This window comes from Porites lutea, chromosome 9, assembly GCF_958299795.1.
Source record: "Porites lutea chromosome 9, jaPorLute2.1, whole genome shotgun sequence".
NCBI classification, from domain to species: Eukaryota; Metazoa; Cnidaria; class Anthozoa; order Scleractinia; family Poritidae; genus Porites; species Porites lutea.
Genome location: NC_133209.1, coordinates 22,944,246 through 22,953,585, shown reverse-complemented (window position 1 = coordinate 22,953,585; position 9,340 = coordinate 22,944,246). Strand labels below are relative to the sequence as shown.

General features: G+C 37.5%; 1 long non-coding RNA gene across 1 annotated transcript; it reads right to left on the bottom strand.

The window, feature by feature from the left end:
* Nucleotides 1–464: 464 nt before the first annotated feature.
* On the bottom strand, nucleotides 465–4,196 carry LOC140947757 (uncharacterized). Its single transcript, XR_012167003.1, has 2 exons — nucleotides 3,948–4,196; nucleotides 465–921 (listed from the first exon to the last, which is right to left on the bottom strand). It is a non-coding gene; the product is annotated as an uncharacterized lncRNA (long non-coding RNA).
* Nucleotides 4,197–9,340: the final 5,144 nt, after the last annotated feature.

The window sequence follows — 9,340 nt, the reverse complement described above, 5'->3', positions numbered from 1 at the left end:
AAGGATTTAAAGAGCCATTTGGGAATGCAGTTTGAGAGTTTTTTCCTTTTCAAGAACACATGAGCACAAATAAATTCCCACTGGAACAGGAAAAGTCGTTTCATTACCCAATAAAAATATATATGGAGCAAATTACCATTCAAAATTAGTGTAACCTGTTTGAACAGTCAACTTCCAGACCCAAAGCACTGGGCCGTCACATCAGAAGCCCATCTACGGTCATGTTTGGGTTGTGCTTGAATTACGGCACCTGATTGGTTCTTATGTATATCTATTGTTTATTAGCCAATCATAGTGCACCATTCTATGGAATATTTTCATTTTATTTTATTGTTTTTATATAACATTTAAGTGCATTGTTCTCCGCCGGTCAGATTCAACAATGTTTTTTCATGTCATATATTATAAAACAGGGAAACTGATTTCTTAAATGCATAGTCAGAGACCACACAAAACGCACAAACTGAATTTGCACAGAGTCGGCGTACTTTTTATTTTTTTTTAATTTCATTTTTCCATTAGCTAAAGAGTAATTCTGATTAAGATTGATATGTATTCATTAACCGGTGTTTCGTGAAAACGTGATCCTTACTGTAGTCAAAACGCTCGTAAACAGTTTATGTAGTTTAGATTAGTCTCATTTAAAGTCTTCTTTGTCCAGATCATTTCCGAAAAGGAGCACGCTCTTTAGGATTGAACATTCTTTTACCGTTTCCGTTTTTGCAATTTCCCAGGCAGATGCCATAATCAGTTTGACATGATGCACTAGTGGTTTCTAAGATACAGTCTTCGAAATCAGCCCAGCAGTGATTCTCACACAGTCCAGCCCATGCAGTTTGTAGAAGGCCAAAAGATAATACCATTAATACTGCAACTTGAAGATAGCTCATTTTCTGTTTTTGGTGGTATGTTGTCCAGGTTCTGTGAAAGGAAAGGAACAGTCTGTCGACAGAGAAAAAATACACCGTTCACAGTCCCCTGTTTTTCCTTAAGATCGTGGAGAACGGTACATTATGGACCGGCGGCCATCTTGGTTCCAAATGTGCCGAGTGGACAGGCGTTGAGGCAAGACCAGGTGGGACTCGGTCATTTGAATCCAAGATGGCTGCCCGTAACAGTAAGCCCTCGACCTCGACGATCAAGTTACGGAGAAAAGCCTGGGTCCGATACCATATTTTCGCACCATAATAGCCCAGTTTCGAATTAAAAATTACTGCTGAATATAAACATTAACGACACATTCATAGAGGGTTAGCCTCGACGTAAAGTAAAATATTCAGAAATTCTGGCAAGTAAGTGTCTGAAATTTGAATATACACAATAGACAGAGTAATAAAGAGGTCTTTTTCTCGTTGGAATTTGTGAATATATTACTTCAGATTTAAGGCTATAAAAAATGCGTCTTCACTTCTTTAATTCACCGGTCATAGCTAACTCGAAAGTGGACTATTGAACTTTCAAGATAGTTGCTGTAAAGGAGACGATGGCTGTTATTATAATTAGAGCCATTTCTTGGTAAAACGAACGCAGGAGGCTGTTTTCCGATTTTTGCGCAAATTTTCACTGCATTAGGAAGGAGATGGATAGCTCTTCTTCTCTTTCCATGTTCTTCGTAAAAGTGAAAGTCTCATGACGACGGGAATGGTATGGCCGGTAAGTTCTGACAAATGGAAAGCGCACTAAGATGCCACGTATGAATTTCAATATTTCGAAATTGGTCTTTTGGACTAAAACCCCACCCTCCAATAAGAAGACTAATCTTGGCATGGCTCAATCTTTATTTTGGCCTCCCTCCTTTCCCAAATTCCTTGCACCCTAAACAAGTCTATTTTGTATTATTAAGATTATTTAACAATTATTCCTCGAGTCCGAATGGGCTATTGACTGAGAGGCCATGAGGGCGAGAGGAATGATTATGTTAATAAAATCCAACTAGCTGGTCAAAAATATCGAGACAAAACAACTTTAGCTATCAAAACGCGATTCAGCAGCCATTGTTTTGGTTTTTAAAGCCGGTGCTTTTCGCTACTAGGGGGCTATAACGTATAGCCTAGGTAGTAGCTCAACCAATCAGAACGCAGCATTGATAATAAACCACTAGTTGGATTTCACTAATCTTCTTTATCCGCCATTTTCCTAAATTTAGTGTTCCGCGCATGGCAACTACGTAAAATCGAGAGGGATTGTGGGGGAAAATTATAAATTTAATGTATGCACAATGTAGGCATTAGGTTCCGCACTTGATAGGAGCGCCGTATGAATTCACCTGCCGCTCTAATGTCGAATAATGGGCCGGATTATTTCGAGTTTGGCGCTTTTGCCGTACCAAATTAAAACTGCCATACCAAATTGATTCAGACACCGTTCTTTTGCCGTGCTTAATTCGTCAGTTAGGTTTGGCACATGAGTGGAGCGGTGTCTGAAGCAAGAAATGGCTGAACCAAGCTCATTAATTCGTATTTGTTTTTGCTGGGGAGCAAGGGTGGCGCAGTGGTGAGAGCACTCGCCACCCACCAATGTGGCCCGGGTTCAAATCCCGGCGTCGACGGCATATGTGGGTTGAGTCTGTTGTTGGTTCTCTCCCTTGCTCAGAGAGGTTTTTCTCCGGGTACTCCGGTTTTCCCCTCTCCTCGAAAAACCAACATTTCCAAATTCCAATTCGACCAGGAATCAGCAAATCGTGATTTATTTATTATTTTTATTTATTTTTTTATTATTTTAAAATTACTACAAACATGGAAAAAGAAACAAACAAACACTCAAACCCACACAAACAAGTACGCTGACAGGAAAACAGGGAAAGAGCACTAACTAGATTTCAACCCGTACAATGTCTAAAACTATTAGACATAATCAGATCTACTAAAATAGGACGAGAAAAAAAAATGATAAAGTATGAAGATGTAGAAAGAATGTGTTACCGGTGTATTTGAATCGGCCGATAGGAACTCAACTTGGTCTTATTAATATAGTGACCATATTGTAACAATTTTTTAAACTGTTGAACGCTAGTAGCATGCTTGATAGATCTTGATAGAATGAGACAGACTATTCCATGCCTTAACTATCCAAGAAAACCTGTGATGCCATTGAGACCATTAAGATGAAAACTTTAAGCGACATAATTTCGTGTAGTGCTAAAGGCGAAGTTGTCGCTGTTGTTGTTGTTTTTCTTTTTTTTTTTTCAAATTTAACAAACTTTATTACAAAAGAAAAAACAGGCAACATGAATTACAACACTGCTTCCGTAAGTAAAAAATAAATAAACAAACAAAAATCGAGAAAATATATGTTTGTATACTGTATATATGCTATAATACTGTTTAAAATTTAACAAACTAAGTTACTGGTCTAAAAGAAAAGGCAAAGTTACTCGAAAGAGCAATCTACTTGAAAAGTCATCATTATATTTTGACATACCAAAGAGCTTTGGTAGGTAACCAAAAATTTCGTAACATAATTTGCTTCCTCAGTTGAACCAAGAGAGAATGGTTGAAAGATGTAATCACCTATTAACGTTTAGTCGATATCAAAAACGAAAAATTTACCGAGTTTAAACGATTTGTAGGATTCTTAAGCATCCCACTATGACATAAAACCAGAATATTAATCAAATATGGAAATACGGAAAATTATCACCAGGCCACCCGCTCTATCCACACGTTTTTTAGTGCCGGTTCTTTTAGTTATTGCGTTACCCTTTTTTCCTTTGCACTTCCAACTTTTTGGAACGGAAAATAAGAGCAAAAAAAACGAAACCGCAAGATTTATTTATCGCTCTCCTGATGTTGTTGTAATTGTTATCATTGTTGTTTAAGGCTTTGGCTTTGGCCTTTACGCGTTTTATGACCTCCTAAGTTCTTTAGAGTTATAAGGTACCAATAACATCTTTCATGACAAAGAGAAGAGAGAAATTGTCAACTTGGTTGTAACTGAGAGCTACTTACATTTTTAGCTGTAGGGGTTGTAAATACTTCGGCGAAGTCAGCCAAGGGAACCCCACGTGTATCTCGGCGTTCAACTGCGTTAACTGATCCTAGCACTTGAAGGGTCCGGTTAATAAGCAATTGCTTGATAGCGTGCTCGGGACTATAATTTATAACCTTAATTAATGGTTACTCAATTCTTGTTCGTAATTTATCAGCAAATAAGCTCACGCACGGGCTTTAAAATTAACGAGAAGTTGAGAAACTGAATGAAGCGTTACCCAAGTGTAGTATGACGAATTTCGACTTGATTCTACAACCAGAAAATGCGTTATTCTCTAGTAAATCACGACCAAGAAGTCTCTAAGCCTATTGATCATAAATCAAAATGTTCTGCATTGTAAAAGCGAAGATTGTTTAATCAAAAGCAACGGAAGCAGCGATAGAAAGGACGCAAAATAAATAGCTTTCAAGGGAAGGTTAAAACAATTGTAATTTAATGTACCTTAAAAAACTATTTAAAGTTGGTCAAGTTGAGGAAGTTGAGGAAAAAAGAAATCATCAACGCTTGGAAATTGTGCGTTGTAGTGGCCATTAACCCACTCCAATCAACCAATGAGCGTCCAGAATTTTACACGGAAGACGAAGCCAATATTGATAGCTTTTCATACTCCAGTTATTTAAAGAATAAAGAATTAAGCGGATATCTTTATAATTCATTGCTTGTCTTTCGCCGACGCTTTCACTGCAATTAGCGTCTACTTTAATGATCTTTTAACTCTGTCAACGCCAAAACTGGCCAAAGACAGCATTCAACAAAATTTTAAAATTTCATTTTGTAAAAAGCTGAAAATAGTATCACGTAAAGGTAATGCTAAAGAGGTTTCATTTAAATGGTCACACTACAGGATTTCGTCCTCACAGACTCAAAAGTTCGCTATCAAGAGCCACCTTACAAAACTCCATCATTTGCTGGAGCAGAGGAAAGGGTTAATTTACATAGCTTAAACAGCTGCTCTCACATCATGATTTATATTCATAAACGAGGGCGTTTTGTCCCTGTCATTACATTACTTTCAGGAAGACCAGCTATCTTAAATTGTCTCTTACTAATTTAAAAGCCATTGACAGTATTTCACTTCAAAGCTAACGCTGTCATTCTCCAGTTCCACGTTTCAACTTCAGATACCGCATATGTTGTTGATTTGCTAAACGTCTTGCAAGTTCGATTTTCAAAAATAGTTCACATTTTAAAAACAACAAATTATATTTGTTCGGGTCTTGTAAATGAAGTCATTTATTTTATTCAGGAGCGAATAATTTTTGACGCTTCACCATATTGACAGAAATAAATCCACATTTACATTTGCCGGCCGGGCTAAAACATCCTTTCTCGTTTTTACTTTTATGGTCAATAACAAAACCCACAATTCATAGATAAAAGAGTGTGTATAAAAAGAACAAACCACCGTGGATATTTTGGTCGTTTTATTGGCATTCTTTCCGTCCTGACCCAATTAAAAAAAATAAAGATGAATATGAACACATAAATACGATTTTGTGGGAATTAGACTGTGCATAAAATAGGGGAAGTTGTAGTTTTAGATGGACGCAATTTTCTCGGCACGTATTTTAGAACATTGTGTCAAAAGAAGCACATTTTTTCCCTCTCCAAAAGCTGGCGTACAATAACAGGAACCCAACGAAGAACCTTCAACCTTAAACAAAAGTTAAGACATGTTTGTTTTTGATAAAGCATAATTTTCAGTATAATTGTAAGTGGAGAGAAAAACATTCATCGAGACATGTCAGAGAGTTTAAGCTTCACGTCTACGGCAAACGCCAGATTCAAGTTAAGAATTTCTCAAAATGGAAAATGAGCAGATGAAAACAGCTCAGCTTATGGATAAGAAATTGCGTGAAACTACTTATTTATGCGTAGAAATAATGAAAAGTAAACGTTTGACGTAAACGTGATTCTTAACTGCTCTATTTTTGTAGATGCTTTGGTCTGTAAAAAAATAAGTTAAAAGCATCAACTAATTGTGTTCGCCTACTTAACGCTCTAACACAAATTCAGCCCTCCCACGCAAGTAAACTCCTCATCTCTCCCGCCTAACCGCTCATGAACGTCTATTAATAGCACCTCCAAGGAGATGAACCATAAGCTGGAAAGAGACTGGCGCCAGCATACTAGAAACCTTCAGATTCTAAGACGAGGATTATTAAGTGAATGAGATTTTTTCCTCAGTACTCAGTACCTAGTAGTATGCGCGCGTGAACCAGCCTCGTTTAGGGGAAAACGCAAGAGCCATCGTCATTCTTGTAAGAGTTTTAGGGAAAATATGGTAGTGAAGGAAACAAGTTATCAAAAGTTAAAAGTTTTATAGTTTTACCATCGGAAGAGGGCTTAACCTCTTAAATAAAAACAACCCCGCGTGTTGACTTATGATCTGATGAAAAAAAAAAACAATTTAAATTGAAGGTTTCGAGGGTGTCGTTTTTTATTTGGAAGATACGCGTTATTGTCCTGGTAGTCGTCCGCGTCCTCGAATCGAAAGATCTCTATTACAAAAAAAGGAACAACTGAATAGACTACGAGGCGACACGCCGCGTGTCGCCTTTTCTCGCGTGGGGTGATTTTCACGCACGCTGGCGTTTCGCTCGCTCTAATATCCCTGGGGAAAAATGGGGGACTACTCGTAGTCCAACAACTGAACGGATACGCTGAAAACTGGCAAACATTCGGCAAGTTTTATTTTTGCAAATGGTCGATGCCTATAAAGTACCTATAATGAGAAGTTGTTTTCTCTATTTTTAAGCCTATCACTCTGACTAATATTTCATTTCAAAAGGACAAGAAGAGGTTCCCTACACTGTGCCACTACGCTTTCATCAAAGAAAAAACCGAATCACGTAGTGTTATAACCGTACGTGAGGCCTTCAGTTTACTGGTGTATCCTCAATAACGCTAAAACGTATGTGGAAAATATATTTTGGCCTCATTGCATTTTGCAGTAAGTTTTGAAATCGGTTACTGTGCTTTCTAAGCAAAAAAAACATATTCCTTTTGCACAAATTATCCACAAGCAAGCCATCAATTCAACCTTTTACTTACCGCGTTAATATTCAAGACACGTTGAACAATCCTTTCACAAGGTTATACTGATTTATTAAGCAGTTAGGTTCAACAATAGTTAATAAGCGCAATGGTGAGGAAGCCTTTTATCCTTTTATAACAAGGTTTATTGGACTTGCGGTGCACGGCGTTAAATGAATAGCGTTTCTGTCGTTACAAAGTGGCTAATCAATAGGAACGTCCCATTTATACTTATTCAGTGCTTATTTGATAGCGACTATATACCTGCAGTATTAATTTCGTCTTTAACCCTTTAAGCCCCAATATCCACGTACAAATTCTCCAAACTGATCTCTATACATTTCCTTAAAGAGGTAGTTGAGGGAATTTGATAAAAGATGAAAGCACCTTCTCTTAAGTGATCATTTCATTACTTCTCATAACCTTATCTCTTGACAAGGTATGGATATCGTTGGGAGAAAATTGATATTGGTCACCATTGGGGCTTAAAGGGTTAAATGATCAGACCAGATGTTCTATTTAGCATAACAAAGAGCTTCACAGCCCGTTTAAATGTAAAGAAAAAGGAAAAGCTGGAACAGCTGTCCCAGGTTAGGCACTTTTCGTCTAGGTTTCTTCTTTACTTACTTGTAAACAACTTCTCAAGGCGCTCGCCTGTTTTACTCGGAATAAACTTCGTCGTAAACGGCACGCGTTTCTCTGTGATGTCCTCCTACCTGCTCGGTCGTCAACAATGTGTCAGATTAGAAGGCGTATGCTCCAACTTCAAAACAGTTAAATCTGGCGTTCCTCAAGGTTAACTATTGGGGCCGTTGCTGTTCAACATATTCATTAATGACTTGAATTTCTGTGTTCCTAATGTCTCATTGCGGCTGTACGCTGAGGACACGACTGCCTGCCTGTCTGATGTATCTCCCACCATTCTAGAATTTTCCTTCAACAAAGATCTTCAGACTCTTTCGTCGTGGTTTGAGTCTAACCATTTAACAGTGAACAGTACTAAGACTCAAGCATTATCTGTCGGACCCTGTGCCTATCATTATTCTTTATTTCTTAATAATGCTAGAATAGAATTTCTCCGATCTATTAAGATTCTCGGAGTTACTCTAGACAAGGACCTATCCTATAAAGAACACATATCAGATCAACTAAAGAAAGCGTACGCGAAGGCCTCTGCACTGAGAAGAATAAGGCGATTTCTTCCTCATGATGCAATGATAAAACTTTATAAAGTATTTATATTACCTCATCTCGAATACTGCAGTCCTTTGTTTGTAGGCATAGGTACGGGTCAACGCAACCATCTCGAAGATGGCAACTGTTATATTTTGAGAACATTAATCGGGCACAACAAGTCAATGTCATACGACGAGCTGCTCACTACGGCTAGCATGAAATCCTTATATTGTAGGCGCTTACACCAGGCGTTAATACTTCTTTTTATATGCTTAAATGGTATGGGACCTACTTATATTGGAAGCCTTTTTAATTACAGGCATACACCGTATAGGCTAAGAGGCGAGGGCTTGAATTTGGAATTGCCTAACTTTAATCTTAAATTTAAGAAGAATTCTTTCACTTATTCATTAGCTAAGTTATGGAACAGTTTACCTTCTCAAGTGCGTCTTTCAAGAGATGCTAATGACTTCAGAAGTAAATTGCACGACTGTAGCTTTTTAGAACGTGTCTTATAGTGCACGATTGTAGCTTTTAACTGTTTTTAGAACGAGTATTATAGTTTTCCTAGTCATGTTTTCAGTATGTGGCTTTTTAGTCGGTTTTAGATTTTGATATTTTATGTTTTTATTACCAAGTTTTTTATATGTATAGATTTATTGAGTTGTTTTTAAAATTGAATAATATTATATAGCTGTAATTATTATAGATTTTATTTATACACGTTCGTATTTGGAACGAGTTTTTTAGCTCTTTGACGTAACGTGTTAAAATAAATGATTGATGATGATGATTGATTGATTGATGCTCTCTACCCTGACTAGTTCTGAAGGAGCTCTAAGCGCAGCGAGCGTTGTATAAGGTAATTTTTGTACAAAAAAGGAGATATTGCTGTGAACTAAAATTGGCTTTTGAGGTCCTTTTGTCATACAGTAATAGCGCATCATCAAGGAAGCCATTTGGCTCCAAAAATTGTTCTAGATACCAACTAAAGTGTCCACGTCACGCTGATATTGGCTTGTGTTATTGAATTAGAAGAAGCTTAAAAACGCACTTTTAGGGGCACATCGATTGACTGCCTGCTGTGCACGTGATCAAGCCAATCAGCTATTTTGAAACTTTGAATTTGATGCGCTAG